Source organism: Schistocerca serialis, chromosome 2, assembly GCF_023864345.2.
Source record: "Schistocerca serialis cubense isolate TAMUIC-IGC-003099 chromosome 2, iqSchSeri2.2, whole genome shotgun sequence".
Classification (NCBI taxonomy): Eukaryota; Metazoa; Arthropoda; class Insecta; order Orthoptera; family Acrididae; genus Schistocerca; species Schistocerca serialis.
Genome location: NC_064639.1, coordinates 287,273,405 through 287,288,686, shown reverse-complemented (window position 1 = coordinate 287,288,686; position 15,282 = coordinate 287,273,405).

Here is a 15,282-nt window from a genome sequence, read left to right as displayed (position 1 = left end):
ATGGTTCAAATGGCTCTGAGCACTATACGACTTAACTTCGGAGGTTATCAGTCGCCTAGAACTTAGAACTAATTAAACGTAACTAACCTAAGGACATCACACACATCCATGCCCGAGGCAGGATTCGAACCTGCGACCGTAGCGGTCGCTCGGCTCTAGACTGTAGCGCCTAGAACCGCACGGCCACTCCGGCCGGTGCACGCTAACCGCTGCGCCATCTCGCTCAACATGGCCTCTGTCTTGTAACATAAACATTATAGTGGCTGGAAGTACTTTTAGTACTTCGTCTATTGCTGTTATTGCCAAAGATCTTAAGTTGCAGGCTCAAGATATTGCAAATAGTAAAACTTCAAAATTCAATGTCTAATTACAACGTGGGTCTCTATAGAATTACAAGCGTTCCTCTGTAAACTGATAGTACCTCACTGTTTAATTTTTTGTAACTGTATACAATCCTATCTTGTAGTTAGACCTTATGTGAATTTTAAAGGATGTTTGAGCCTGCACATTAAATTCTTTGAACAATAGCAGCAATAACCTAGGAATGCTTGCATTGCAAGATGCAGAACATGTTGTTATAACATACGTTATACTGCAACAGAACATTCTAGGCCGAGTAGGAATTGCAGTTGTGGAACACACAGACTAAGAAGTGTAGTAAGTATATTCCTTATACAATTTTGTGACACTCTGTGCATAGTACATGTACACTGAGATGACAGGCGATAGCGAAATGCACACACACAGTGGCATTGCGTACACAGACGATAAAAGGGCAGTCCATTGGAAGAGCTGTCATTTGTACTCAATGCGTGAAATAACCGCAGAAATCAATGTGGGCGTACGACGACGTATCCGTTAGGACAGTGCGGCGAAATCTGGCGTTAAAGGGCTACTAGAGCAGGCTACCGACCCGTGTGTCACGACCAAAAGCACGACACAGCCTGCAGCGCCTCTCCTGGGCTCGTGACCATATCTAGTGGATCCTAGATGACTGAAAAACAGTGGAGTAGTCAGATGAATCCCGATTTCAGTTGTAAGAGCTGATGGTAGGATTAGAGTATAGTGGAGACCTCACGAAGCCATGGTTAACGATGCACTAGCAAGTTGGTGGTGGCTTCTTAATGTTGTGGGCGGTATTTACATGGAATGCACTGCGTCCTCTGATCCAACTGAACAGATAACTGACTGGAAAAGGTTATGTTCGGCTTCATGTTCCAAAACGACGACGGAATTTTTATGGATGACAATGCGCCACGTCACCGAGTCACTGCTGTTCTCCACTGTTTGAATAAGATTCTGGACAATTCGATCGAATGGTTTGGCCACCCAGATCGTCTGATGTGAATCTCATTGAACATTTATGGAATACATTCGAGAGGTCCGTTCATGCACAGAATACTGCACTGACAACACTTTGGCAATTATGGACGGCTATAGAGGCGGTATGGCTCACTTTTTCTGCAGGGACTTTCAACGACTTTTTGATTCCATGCCACGTCGAGTATCTGCACCACACCGGGCAAAAGGACGTCCGACACGATATGAGTAGGTATCCCACGACTTTTATCACCTCAGTGTGTCAGTGAACTATCGGTTTAATAAATCATGCTTACAAAATACTGGCATGAATTTTTTATAGAAAAGTGGAAGAACTGCAAAGGCCGACCCACTGGGATGATTATTTTGGGTTCCAGAGAACTGTACGAATGCGCATGCTAACACTGACGCCACGAGTTATTTTACAGGAAACTTTAAAGAAAAGTAAGCCTACAATCATAGCATTAGTAGATATAGCGAAAGCTTTCCACAACATAGGCACGACTACACTCTACTTTTGAAGGTAACAAGATAAAATACAGGAAGAGAGACGTTATTTACAACGTATTCTGAAGTAAGATTGCAGCTTATAAGAAAGAAGTTTTTCGTCGGCGTAATTATGAAAATACATAAGGTAAAGGCAGTGTGCTATTCTTAATTACGGAGTTACACAAATCTTAGGTACATAAAATTATTACTTTGTATTTAAAATAATGCTCCTGACTTACAGAATCATTAACGGTACCCATTACCTACAAGCAGTAGACCTAGTTTTGGCCACATAAACTGTTTTAAGTTTTTCCATTCGTCCATTTCGGAAAAAAAGTTAAAACAGGACTTTGCCTATCTTGGGATAGAGCTCTACCGACTGAGCTACCCGAGCACGACTCACGTACCGTCCCCACACCTTTACTTCCGCCAGTACCTTGTTCCCTTCTTTCCAAACATTACAGAAGATCTCCTACATACAGGGTGACAATGATTGCATTATATGAAAAACACCTAAATTAGTTACAAACTGCGGCGTAGTAAACGTCACGACAAATATTCGGATTTAGATTATTACATGTTCGATATGCCTGCCGTCATTGGCCATTATGTGGCGCAGACGAATAGCGAAATTCTGTATGACCCGCTGAAATGTCAGGACATCGATTCTGTCGTTTACTTCCTGAATGGTTTTGGGGTTATTGTTGTACACCTTGTCTTTAATATAGCCCCACAAAAAGGAGTCTCATGCGTGCAGATACGGAGGATATGGCGGCCAATCGAGGCTCATGGCAGTGGCCCCTGGGTACTCCAGAGCCGGAATGCGGTCCCCAAAGCGTTCCTACAGGACATCATACACTCTCTTGCTTCGATGGGATCGAGCTCCGTCTTGCATGAACCACATCTTGTCCAAGTTAGGGTCACTGTGGGTAACGTGGATGAAATCATCTTTCAAAACCTTCACGCACCGTTCGGTAGTCACCGTGCCATCAAGGAGCATCGCACCGATTATTTCGTGAGTGCACATTGCGCACCGCACACTCACTCACTGAGGGTGAAGGACTTCTCGATCGCGAAATGCGGATTCTCAGTTCCCCAAATGAAGTGGGCTTCGTCGCTAAACCAAACCATAATGCGCATACTAACTCCCAGCATGCCCTGCGCAACTAGCACTCCTGGAACAAAGGATGCCGCGGAGAAATGGCTTAACCAAACGCTGGGGGATTGTTTCCAGTATGAAAGTTTCATTCTGCAACACTGTGTGTGTGTGTGTGCGTGTGTGCGTGCGTGCGTGCGTGCGCTGATATGAAACTTCCTGGCAGATTAAAACTGTGTGGGGACACAGACTCGGTCCAAGGATGTTTGGGAGGCAGGCGATGAGGTACTGGAGGAAGTAAAACTATGAGGGCGGATCGGGAGTCGTTCGTGGATAGCTCAGATGGTAGAGCACTTGCCCGGAATGGGTAAATGTCTTGGATTCGAGTTCAGGTCCGGCACACAGTTTTAATCTGGCAGGAAGTTACATATCAGCACTCAGTCTTCTAATGAGTGAAAATTTCATTCTGAAGATAACATTCAAATTCCAGTTTTAATAGCATGCTAGTTGTTACACATGGTGAACGAAAGTTAGCGCACTCTGATGCCATAGTGCGATTTCTTGCAAAATTATAGTTAAAAAGAATCTGCAACAAAATTTTTGCCCCGTGTATATTTTCGGCAGAAAATGGAAGTCAAAGAAATGCAGTTTGGTAACACGGTGATCACAAACATGACATGTAGGTTCATTCTATATTGCGAAGTTAGAACAGTGTGTAGAGACCCGCGTTAGCAAAGTCGAGTTCCAAAGTGCGCACTAGAAGTGTCTTTTGTTAATTTACAATTTTAATCTACCCAATAATGCAGCAATATGTACTGTTTCTTAAACGATTCTTGCCCTGTAACTAAACGTAAAGATTAGTGGTCAGAGGTATCCGAAACATCTGAAGAGTAATAATCAGTTAAAAATTAATTATCTGCTTTAGGACAGAAATAACTACAGAACTCAACAATGTGAGAATGTTAAACATACTAGATTCAGTAAGATCCGCCAATTGTAATACTCTATTAGTTACACTGTCTTTCACAAATAGTGTCTTCAGAGCAGCAGATCTCGCGTCTTCAAACATTTACCGACTTGCTGGATCATGTTTCTCTGGACTCTTCGCAGCTTAACTGCCACCACAGTTGCAAAAACGTAGAAGTTACAAGAGCATGAAAGCGCGTTGCCATTTCCTCTACATTTATTGGCGGAGTGCGACAAACAGTCTCCTTAAAGTGTCCCCACAGGAAGAAATCTAAGGGGTTCATGTCAGGCGAACGCAGAGGCCATAAAATACGAACTCTACAACCAAACAGTTTCCCGAGAAGTGAAATACTATGGTAAGTGTGCACGTTCACAATCATATCGGAACCACAATCTCTGCCGAACATGATGTGAAATATCTTCTACTGCTTTAGCCAAATTATTCGTGTGGGATGTATGAGACATTTACTCAGTCAACCTGTCTGCCAGTTAAAACTAATCGTAAAAGAAAATACTTGTCGAACAAGTAAAATTTATCACCGTGCACAGTGTATCACAGAAATTAAATTCACACACCATCTGATTGTAGTAATACCTCACAGGTAAGCATTAAAAGCCAGTCATGAGCGGTTTGGCTGCATGACTCATTGGACAAACAGGCAGAAGTTTTGAAATTAAATACAAAGAACACATTGATGCTTTAAGGCTTAGAAACTTGAACAAATCTGCATTTGCAGCTAATATTGATGAAGGAAACCATTCAGTAAGAAACATTGAGAACAACTTAAAAAGTTTACACCTAGCAGAAAAGGGATCCACTACGAATATATTGGAAGAAACAGAAATACACATACACAAAAACAACACCCCAGACTATGTCCTTAATGAACAAACTGAGTTGACTAAAACCCCTTTCCTGAAAAATTTCCAATGTTTTCCACCCTCCAAAGCAAATAGTATTTCTACTCCTATCTGCAGATCAAGTAGCAAATTTATGTTACTACAATTCGCATGATGCTAAATATAAATAAATAATGTATTGTCTTGCCCATATATATAATAAAAAGCTTTGACATGGAACATCTTTATAATTAGTGTAACAATACTTGCTAATATTCACAAAATCAATGTCTCTCTGTATTGGTGTAAAAGGCGTTTCAGTTACATAAGAGAATATATGATCTTTTTCCAAACATAGAGCATCTTTATAACGTTACGATATATTATTGCATCTTTGACACTCGTATGTATCTATCAAAACTTGCGTTGCGTGTTAGAAGTCTGTTCTGTGACTAATATGAAGTGCTCAGTGATACAAATTTACGTGTGCAACGGTAGGAATGTGGTGGAGATGTATTCAATGACAAAGTTTATGTGTGCAATGATGGGAATGTGGCGAAAACGACGAACGCCGTCTGCTGGATAAAAAGTATGAAAACAAGTACTCCAAACCGGCATTTCACGTGAGGCACAACCCAATGCAAACCTGTAACACAGTCATCTGTGTGACGTGCTTATAATTATGTATTAGCCGGCCGGAGTGGCGGAGCGGTTCTAGGCGCTACAGTCTGGAGCCGAGCGACCGCTACGGTCGCAGGTTCGAATCCTGCCTCGGGCATGGACGTGTGTGATGTCCTTAGGTTAGTTAGGTTTAATTAGTTCTAAAATAGGCGACTGATGACCTCAGAAGTTAAGTCGCATAGTGCTCAGAGCCATTTGAGCCAATTATGTATTATTTATATTTCAGGACAACTAATCAGTAAAAAATGCACACATGCTGTAATGAAAGCATGAAAGCCGACTGACGATGAATTGTAATAATTCGAAACCGGTAACGGTACCTTTTGAATAAATGAACTTCAAATAAATTTGTGGCTGGTTGCTGTCTCAACACCATGAACATTTATTGTAAGCCTGTCATCAGCCACGTATGGTTATTCAGTCTGCGCCTTGACTACACGTGATGAGGCGTTAATCATCGAATTCCTTATACCAGTGTCCTAGGTGACGAAACTGTCACCTACTGTTATTGTTATTGTATTTTCCACTTCCAGTTACTTATGTGCATGCTAGAACTTGAAAAGACATGATGAAAATTTCTGAGTTGATGATGCCTTTCTTGGAGAGTTTGGAATCTTGGGCAAACAAACATTTATTGAATTATATCATTCTGAAGAGATCAGATCCCGCGGTAGGGAAGATCCGAATTCGAATCTCAATCCAGTACCAGTATTTTCAATATAAAAGACGGAATAAGTGCCCCGTAACCCTATATGGCGTTTGGGCCATTAACTAAAGTTAAATTATTAACGTAATAAGCCTTGTGACTCTTCAAGCTTTCCCGGCGGATATGCTGTAAACAGTCTTCACAGGTCTTATTTAGCGTTATTTGTGACTTCCATCTGTGTCATGGTCCAACCTGTCTTCTAGTCGGTAATAAAGGGACATCTTGTTGAATGTGAATTTGGAACGATAGTGCAATACTACGTTCTCCATTTCGCGTCATCAAAGGTGAATAGGATCTTTTTGTGCCTATTTGAAGCGGTCGCCACTAGTGGGAATCCCCCTAGATAGGTGACTTTCGAACTGCACACAAATCCATGTGCCATCTTGAGCACAGAAAATTACTAGTGATATGCTGTTGATGGTGAGGTATCCATATAGCGCTTGACGGCTTTATACGCGTTTTCGTAACTGGTTAGTTCAGTAGCCTTTTTATACAAATTCACTAAGAGAACGGCAGGTAATAGGTGGCTGGAAAACATTTTAGATATCAATAATACTTCGAATTACCATAGAACTGCTGGAGTCCAGATATTCTTAGAAATTCTCTTATTCAGGAAAAAAATAGTTTTGCGTAAGAACTACTGTATGGTTTATGCGATAGAGTTACGGACGTACGGTGTCTCATTTTAAAATTGTCACTTAATGTGGTAAATTTGAGTTTACAAGCGTTTAGGAGTATCTCACCTCTAATAAGACCGCCCCATTAGCTGAAGGGTCAGCGCGTTGGAATGCCACGCAGGGGGGCCAAGGTTCGATTACCGGATAGGGTGGGAGATTTTGTCCCCTCAGGGACTGGGTGTTGTGCTGTTATCATCATTTCATCCCCACTGTCGACGCGCAAGTCGCGCAATGTGGCGTTGCACTCAGTAAGACTTGCACTTGGCGGTCGCATTTCCCGCCTGGGAACTCCCGGTCACTGACGCCATACAATCGTTTCCATTTACCTCTGATAAGATGTTTCCTAATATTTGCAGTATCATGATATGAATTTAAGCCTTGACTCATGGCTATAGAGAGAAGTGTTTCTAGTGGTCACTTGTGGTAACCATTTTGTGTTGTCAAGCTACTGCACTGAAATGAGGTTACAGGACTTCTAGAAAGTTACGTTATGTGCATTGCAAGCAGATGCAACGCAATTCAGATCGTTCAATAGTTTTGTTTATTTATTAGTTTCACCTTGTGTTCTACTACTCTTTGCTTAATTAATGGAAAAACCCGCTCCAGTCGCTCTGTACACTTCATTGAAGCCACTACTGGTTTCGGCTTTTTTGTTAAGCCATTCTCAAGTGGATCTGAACCTGCCTTTCAAATGACAGATGTATACTTTTATATTACGGTTGAATATAAAAAAATATATTCTTTTATATTATGGTTGAATATGAGAAAAAACAAAGCTTACATATGTTTATGCACGGAGAGTCTCCAAAACTTAGTGTCGAAGTTACGTCACAGCATAAATCTATATAAACCCAAAGAATAATTACAATGCAATGGTTTATACTAGTTTTGAGACAATATCATTGGCTGGGTGTTTCTCTCAGTATTTGAGTTGCAGGGAACAACACTTACATCTTTTGGTTATTACTTCGCCCCTGTAAATTTTATAGTTTGTCTTTACATTAACATATGTCAGCTTTCCTTTTTTTTTTTTAATTTTCGATCATGTTCCGGCGCAAAGTCAAGCGCCGTCGCGCCGGTCGGGTACGTTAGAGCAGATAGGGCTGTGAAGAAGACGTCTGACAATTGCATGCGGACCGAGTCCTCTCCAGGACGACACTGCGATGGCAGCGCCCTCTATGCAAAGAGGACATAGGTGCCGCAGCCAGTTCTGTGAGTTCTACAGCAGCAGATACAAGAATGGCATATAGACTAGTCATTTTGCTTCTACTATGTAGCATTGTCTATACTGAAGGGATTTCTGATGAGAGGTGGCAGGAGCCCCCTCTCATATTTCTATCTTACTCTGAGTAATTCGATTTTCCTCTCTAATAGCATGCAGTGAAAAGTTGCTATTCCTTCACACGCGGACTTCTCACGCAGCATCTCTCGTCTCCCGGGTGGTCCGGTGACAGGCGGGTACTGCTGATCTTGAAAGGGTTAAGCCAACGGGTGTGAGGGAGTCGAGTGGATGCTTTCCAGATGCCGACATTGTCATAAGAGCGGGGGCGACATGGACACAGGGGTCTGACGGAGCGGCTAGGATAGAGACTCTGTTACTTCGTAGAAACTTTGTGAAAACACTTTCTGGCGGGCGTGGGAATGATTTGTGTTCCCAGGCAGTCTTGGCGGGCAAATTACTGAGTTTTCTGCAAAATCATAACTGTGATTGGCTTGCTCAGGGGATAGCTCCGTGACGTAGCAAAATCGGCCCAAAAATTGGCTCCAAGTATATCCATTGGTGGAATAGTAGTGCGTCGGCAATAGAGTGGAATTTTCCGCTGGTTTTCGAGTTGCTGATTGGAATGTTTAACCATGGCCACTGTCGTGGGGGGCGGGAATGTTCTGTGTTCGGCTTGTACGGGTGCTCTAGAGAGTTGCCTCTCGCCTTTCAGTCGGAGTAGGTTACAAGACTTAGCTCTCGCTGCTCTGGACAGCCTGCCTTCCATTGGCTGTCTAATATACTTTCATTTTATTGCAACTGTTTGACGAAGTTGCTGAAGTTTCGACTTCAACATAACTTTCCAAGTACAGTTGGCAATTGAGAGTTCTGCATACAAGCGGCCTATGTTGTCTGTCTTGAGCAGTTTTGGCAAAAGTTGACTGTATCGGAGTTACTGTTTGGCTTTGTTTGTCAAAATCCATCACTGTACCGTCAGTGATTGTGTGGCGGGCCATCTTCTTCTCCCTCAGAGGCGCTTTTATATTGCTAGGAAGTCTTTAGTCTGAAATAACCAGACCAGGACAATTTGTTTCGTGCTATACTCGCGACATTATCATCACGACGGGACGTCAATGCAACCAGCCATCGCCTCCGGTACGCCAGATAGTGTCCTTGCAGTTAAGAAGACAGCTTCGTAATGTATGTCCACAGCACTGGCAGATTAGGTAATTTTGGTAGGTGATAATCAGAGCTCAGCAGAGCCTGCCTGTTCGTCTTTTCTAACTTTCTTCTGCCTTGGGTGTTCATTGTCTGAGTTCTTACTACTGTAGCAGCAGTTGATGTTGGGTTGGCTGGGTGTTTCTCTCAGTATTTGAGTTGCAAGGAACTGGCTCCATATACCACTTGGTCATAACTGTCACAAGCTAGTTTATGGACAACTTCACCTTCACAGCATTTATTTGAGTATCCAATTTGATGTATTATAAATGTTTCATGTGTTTTGTTTATTATTTTGAGTTTGGTCATAATAAATCAAATTGTTATTTTGGACAGAACTTTCATTCTGTTAATTGGTAGAGTAACCCTTTCATTTCTCACTATGTTAATAAAACTTTCCTTTATCTAATTAATTTCTATCCAATTAAATTGTTGCAGGTGTCAAACTCTTTTCTACTCCACCTGCAGGGTCGATTACAGTCAGTTCGCATTTCTTCTTAATCCTTGTGCAACAGCAAAAGTCGGAGTTAGAAAAAGGGGGTGGGGGCTTAGAGCATCATTTCCATATGAAGATTCTAGAAGAATTTAGTGTTAAATACACTGCTAGCCCCGGCACCTCGCACTTATTTTATCTGTCGCCCTTAACCTGCGACGCATCTGTTAAGTATTGTAATCATTTCCTTTTGTAATAAACTTCATGAATACGATTTGCTTGAATTGTCTAGCGATTCGAGAAAGCAGGTTTCCTAGCCACCCCATATTTGACGAGTAGTCAGGATACAACAAATGATACACATGTATACATCTCTTATATGTAAGGCAGTTTCAGATCCAGTTGAGAATGGCTTAACAAAAAATCCAAAACCGGTAGTAGACTCAATAAAGTCCTAGAGAGCAACTGAAAAGCCCTTTTCATTAATTAACTTCTGAGAGTGATAGTGCGTGGCTTGCTAAGATTTAGTAACAGGCAGAACAGCACAAGTTATTGGGTAGGCATTGGTAAAGCACTGATGAGGATTGAAACATACTCTGGTTTTTTTTATACAGCTCAGTTCAGCCATTCTTGCACCTTCTGACGTCACATCACACAGAGAAATAAATTACTTTTTACTATTTTTACTATTTACTATATTTACTTGTTACTATATTTCTATTTTGCTTTTTTTCGGTCTGTATCTTCTATGGTGTTACATTCTGTAGCATCCCATAATTAAGAAAGAAGATTATACAATGTATTCGATTTTGAAGTCCGTTGGGTCGCAAAGGAATAGCTCAGTGGGCGGTTTAGTTGAAGTGGAACTGACATCTCTAAACAGGCCAGTCACAGAATTTGCAAAGAAAAACGTAGGTACAAAGACGGCAACTGCGAAGAAACCATGGATAAAAAAAGAAATACTTCAGTTGATCGCTGAGAGAAGGACCGTTCATGGAAATTCGGGAATACAGAAATACAAGCCACTTAGGAATGAAATAAACAGGAAGTGCGTGGAAGCTACGGCGAAACGGCTGCGTGAACAATGTGAAGAAATCGAAAAAGAATGACTGTCGGAAAGACAGACCCAGCATATATTCAAACCAACCTTAGGTGAAATTAAGAACAAGGGTTGTAGCATTAAGAGTGCAAGGGGAATTCCAGTGTTGAATGCAGAGGAGATAGCGGATAGGTGGAAAGAGTACACTGAAGCCCTTTATGAGGAGGAAGACTTGTATGATATGACAGAAGAGAAAATGACTATTCACATTGGTGTGTAGAATGTATGAGTGTGGCGATATCTCACCAGATTTTCGGAAAAAAAGCATCCACATAATTCCGAAGACTGCAAGAGCTGGCAACTGCGAGAATAATCACGCGAGTAGCTTAACACCTGATGCATCCACATTTCTGACAAGAATAATATAGAGAAGAAGACGATCAGTTTGGCTTTAAGAAAGGTAAAGGCACAAGAGACACAGTTTTGACATTACTGTGCACAACTGTTCCTGAACTTTGCTAAGCAAATCTCAGCCTCTTACTGTACGTTATCATTCTTGGTACAGAGGTGTCATTTCTTAAAACCGGTCCAACTGTATCCATGTATTTGATGGTTGTACACTGACCATGAAACTTCAATTAATTGAGTATGCAACAGATAATGCTTACTTTACTTCGAACCAACACATTCATTAGAGAGGGGATAACTTCTTGCATAGTCTTGGCCGTAGTTAAACTTTTATTGAGTTTGTTCCATTAATGCTTTAACTACTCCTTTAACAATGTCTGAGTTTATCTTTCAGACTATTCTTTACAGTGGAGTAGAAAAAGCAGTCTGCACTGAATGAGGAAATGGAATGGTAATTTTGTTACACTGATAGCAAATCGTGATTCTTTACAAGTGTCTTCTTTTATTATTCTCGAAACAATTTTCAAAATTGTCAGAGCATGTGCTGCTATAAGTGCCGATGTGATACGGAATACCACTCAATCCATGATAAGAATATTGCAGCACTACACTGATACCAGTGGTCATTACTTCGAACACCTCCTGTAAATGGACGTTCATGCCACCTTTTTGACCTTCGTTGACCTTCAAAGACCTTACTGTTATACATCATTGGATTCGTCTCTATAGCCGCTATCAGAAAATAAGTACCAAACTATAGCATCCCACTTGAAAAAACAAAGTTGACCTATCAACCAATCATTGAATATAGGCCTACCTGCTCACAAGTTCCTGGAAATCTTTGTTGGCAACCTATCAAAATTATAATGTGAGGTTTGGCAGTGGATCATACGAGAGCACTGCTATTACTAGTACTACTTTACTACAGTGCTGCCGCGATGAAACAAGTTTCATTCGGGAAACTTCACGTGCAAGTGAATTAATGCTGATTGAAAACTAGTTCTCTACACAAACAAACATTTCTTCTCCGAAGATGGTGGTCTGTATAGTTCATTCTCAATTATTTTACTGTGTTATGTTTTGCCCTCTGCCCCTTGTCTATTGGAACAGCCTTGGAAACATAGCGTGCCTCACATGACTCCCATGTCCATACTGATACAACCTATTATCCCAGCTACACTTCCTATATGCTTGTTTGTGGATGAAAGTCATGTGTGCTAATTCCGTAACTGACTACAACTACATATCACTAGTGCTGAGCGACTATGACTTCATCTTGTGAACACAGACTGCACTCTTACAGACCTTAACATCCTGATTGATCCTGTCAGTGTGCACATCATAGCATCGAAAGCGCATTAGTGGAGTATCGGGTATCCACTCCGGCCCCACCCTTCATGAACATTACGGGTTTTGCCTTCCTCTCAGTCAGTTTACTGCATCGTACGAAAAGCTATTGATAGGGTCTGGTTTTCCACAGGGAGAATTTCCCTCCCGATTTGTTTGACTTAGAAACTATCGACTTAGTCGTTTGTGGACAATGATCCCTATGTGAGACCTGAGTTTCTCCTGGCGTATACAACTTTCAAATAACTTCCGGGAATTCAGCCAGGTAACACTTTCAGCGACCGCCGATATTTCGGCGGGAGAACACCCCGCCATTTTCAAGGCAAACTGCAACGGACAGGCGGCGTACATGCAAATTTAATACCTCGGTTCTCGGATAGAAGCAGGAAAGATAACACACACACACACACTGAACACTAGTGCCACCAAAGATGACCAAAGTCAGAGCTATCGATAGTGAGACTATGAATTCGTAGGTGAGGCAGCATTGACTCTGTTCCTCTGTTTTCTGACAAGGGAGAGAGCCGGATTCCAAACAGAGTTTAAACAGAAACCTCCATCCCTGTTAACGAGGTTGCTCGCTAATTTAATCTCAACTGCCTCCCTAATGACACTGTCCCAATAGCTGGACGTGCATGCCAATATCTCTGTGTTATTATATAACATGGGGTGCCCAGTATCCAAGCAATGTTCGGCAATAGCAGTCTACAGGAAACGAACTCACACCGACTTGTTCTTACAAGCTAATAGTTGTCACCATTCGGCTCAGCGTGAAGGGGTACTTCGTACCTTGGTACACAGGGCACATGTCGTTTCTGACGCTGAGACTTCGCCAGCTGAGCTGTCCCATCTTGAAGTTACATTTCGTCAAAATGGTTATAGTGATAGACAGATTGAACGTGCGTTGCGCTATCGACCAACGGTACATCGGGTGATTGATGATAATTCTGAGTCAACACCTAAGTCTACTGCCTTTTATGCCTTACGTAGGAAACACGTCCAATAAGATCGGTCGTATTTTACGGAAATACGATGTGAAATGTGTTTTCCGACCTCCATCTAAAATTAGAGCACTTTTGAGTTCCATTAAGGATGATCTTGGACTGCGTAAGGCGGGTGTATATCGTATTCCTTGTAGCTGCGGCATGGCATATATTGGTCAAACTATCAGGATCGTGGAGGACAGATGTACTGAGCATAAACGGCGCACACGATTACAGCAGCCAAATAGATCTGCTATTGCCGAACATTGCTTGGATACTGGGCACCCCATGTTATATAATAACACAGAGATATTGGCATGCACGTCCAGCTATTGGGACAGTGTCATTAGGGAGGCAGTTGAGATTAAATTAGCGAGCAACCTCGTTAACAGGGATGGAGGTTTCTGCTTAAACTCTGTTTGGAATCCGGCTCGCTCCCTTGTCAAAAAACAGAGGAACAGAGTCAATGCTGCCTCACCTACGAATTCATAGTCTCACTATCGATAGCTCTGACTTTGGTCATCTTTGGTGGCACTAGTGTTCAGTGTGTGTGTGTTATCTTTCCTGCTTCTATCCGAGAACCGAGGTATTAAATTTGTATGTACGCCGCCTGTCCGTTGCAGTTTGCCTTGAAAATGGCGGGGTGTTCTCCTGCCGAAATATCGGCGGTCGCTGAAAGTGTTACCTGGCTGAATTCCCGGAAGTTATTTGGAAAAAAATGATCCCTAGTCTCATGCTGAACAACTGGCCTTTCACAGCATTCCTGAAAGTGTGCACCATTACCGGAGGAACATCCTGTATGCGAGCGCTAGTAGCAGCGCATGACTCAGATATCTGTGGAAGAAGAAGAAGATAACTACTATGCTAAAACACTTTTGTAATATCTGTACCACGTTTCCGTTTATCGTCAAGTGCTGATGGACGCTCGGGGTAACATTGTTTTTCATAGTCTTCTTCATTATTTTGTAAAGGGAATTTCTAACTGGAATTAACGGTTGCACAACTACAATTTTTATTTATTTTCTCGCTTCTTTGTTCGTTACTGGCTTGGAGTCACAGCCTCATTTTAAGTTATTTGTGTGTAAATAGTACACAAAAAGTTCATCTCCGTATTATGACATAAATTTTGGAGAATCACTTTAAAACAGCGTTATTCTGTAATTAATTCATGTAATACATAACAAAATACTTATTAAGACCTGCTCCTCCCCCCCCCCCCTCCAAGTATAAACGTGTCTACTGCTGGTACCTACCTAATGTGATTAGCAAATATCTAACTTCCTCATACGAATAAAATAGGTATCATCCATCCGAAGTGCCTTCAGGTACATCATACCTGTTTTATTCCCATGACAAATTATAGTTGTCTGCTTAGGACGCTCGAACCTAAAATACATTTTACGGTTCGTGAAGATTAATTTCCTATTTTGTGGAACAAAAATTTTTAATGCCTGTACCGCATATATTTTTTGAAGTAATTAAAGCACGATAGCTAATTTCGGTTGCTTTCTGCAACAATCTGCGGATCGTCCAAACCGTAAAAGAAAGCGGAGCGGTCAATATGAAGTGAAAACCACCATCATTAGCTGTAAAAGAGCAATTACATGCATTCTTATCGTGGACTAAGAAGATTATGACATTAGCTAGTTACAAACTTCATCGTGAGCGAGCTAGTTTGTTAACCAAAACGTCGTTAGAAACGGTAATAAAGAAGGCGAATAGCGAAAAAGACAGATATCGCATTCTATTCCATTTCACGTAAGCCGCTTTTAATTGTCTGCTACACATCACTCATTCGTCATTTGTAGTTTTTGGGTTTCGACTCTAAGATTGTAACCGTTCTTCCGTTACTCTGCGAGGGACAACGTACAAGGCTGA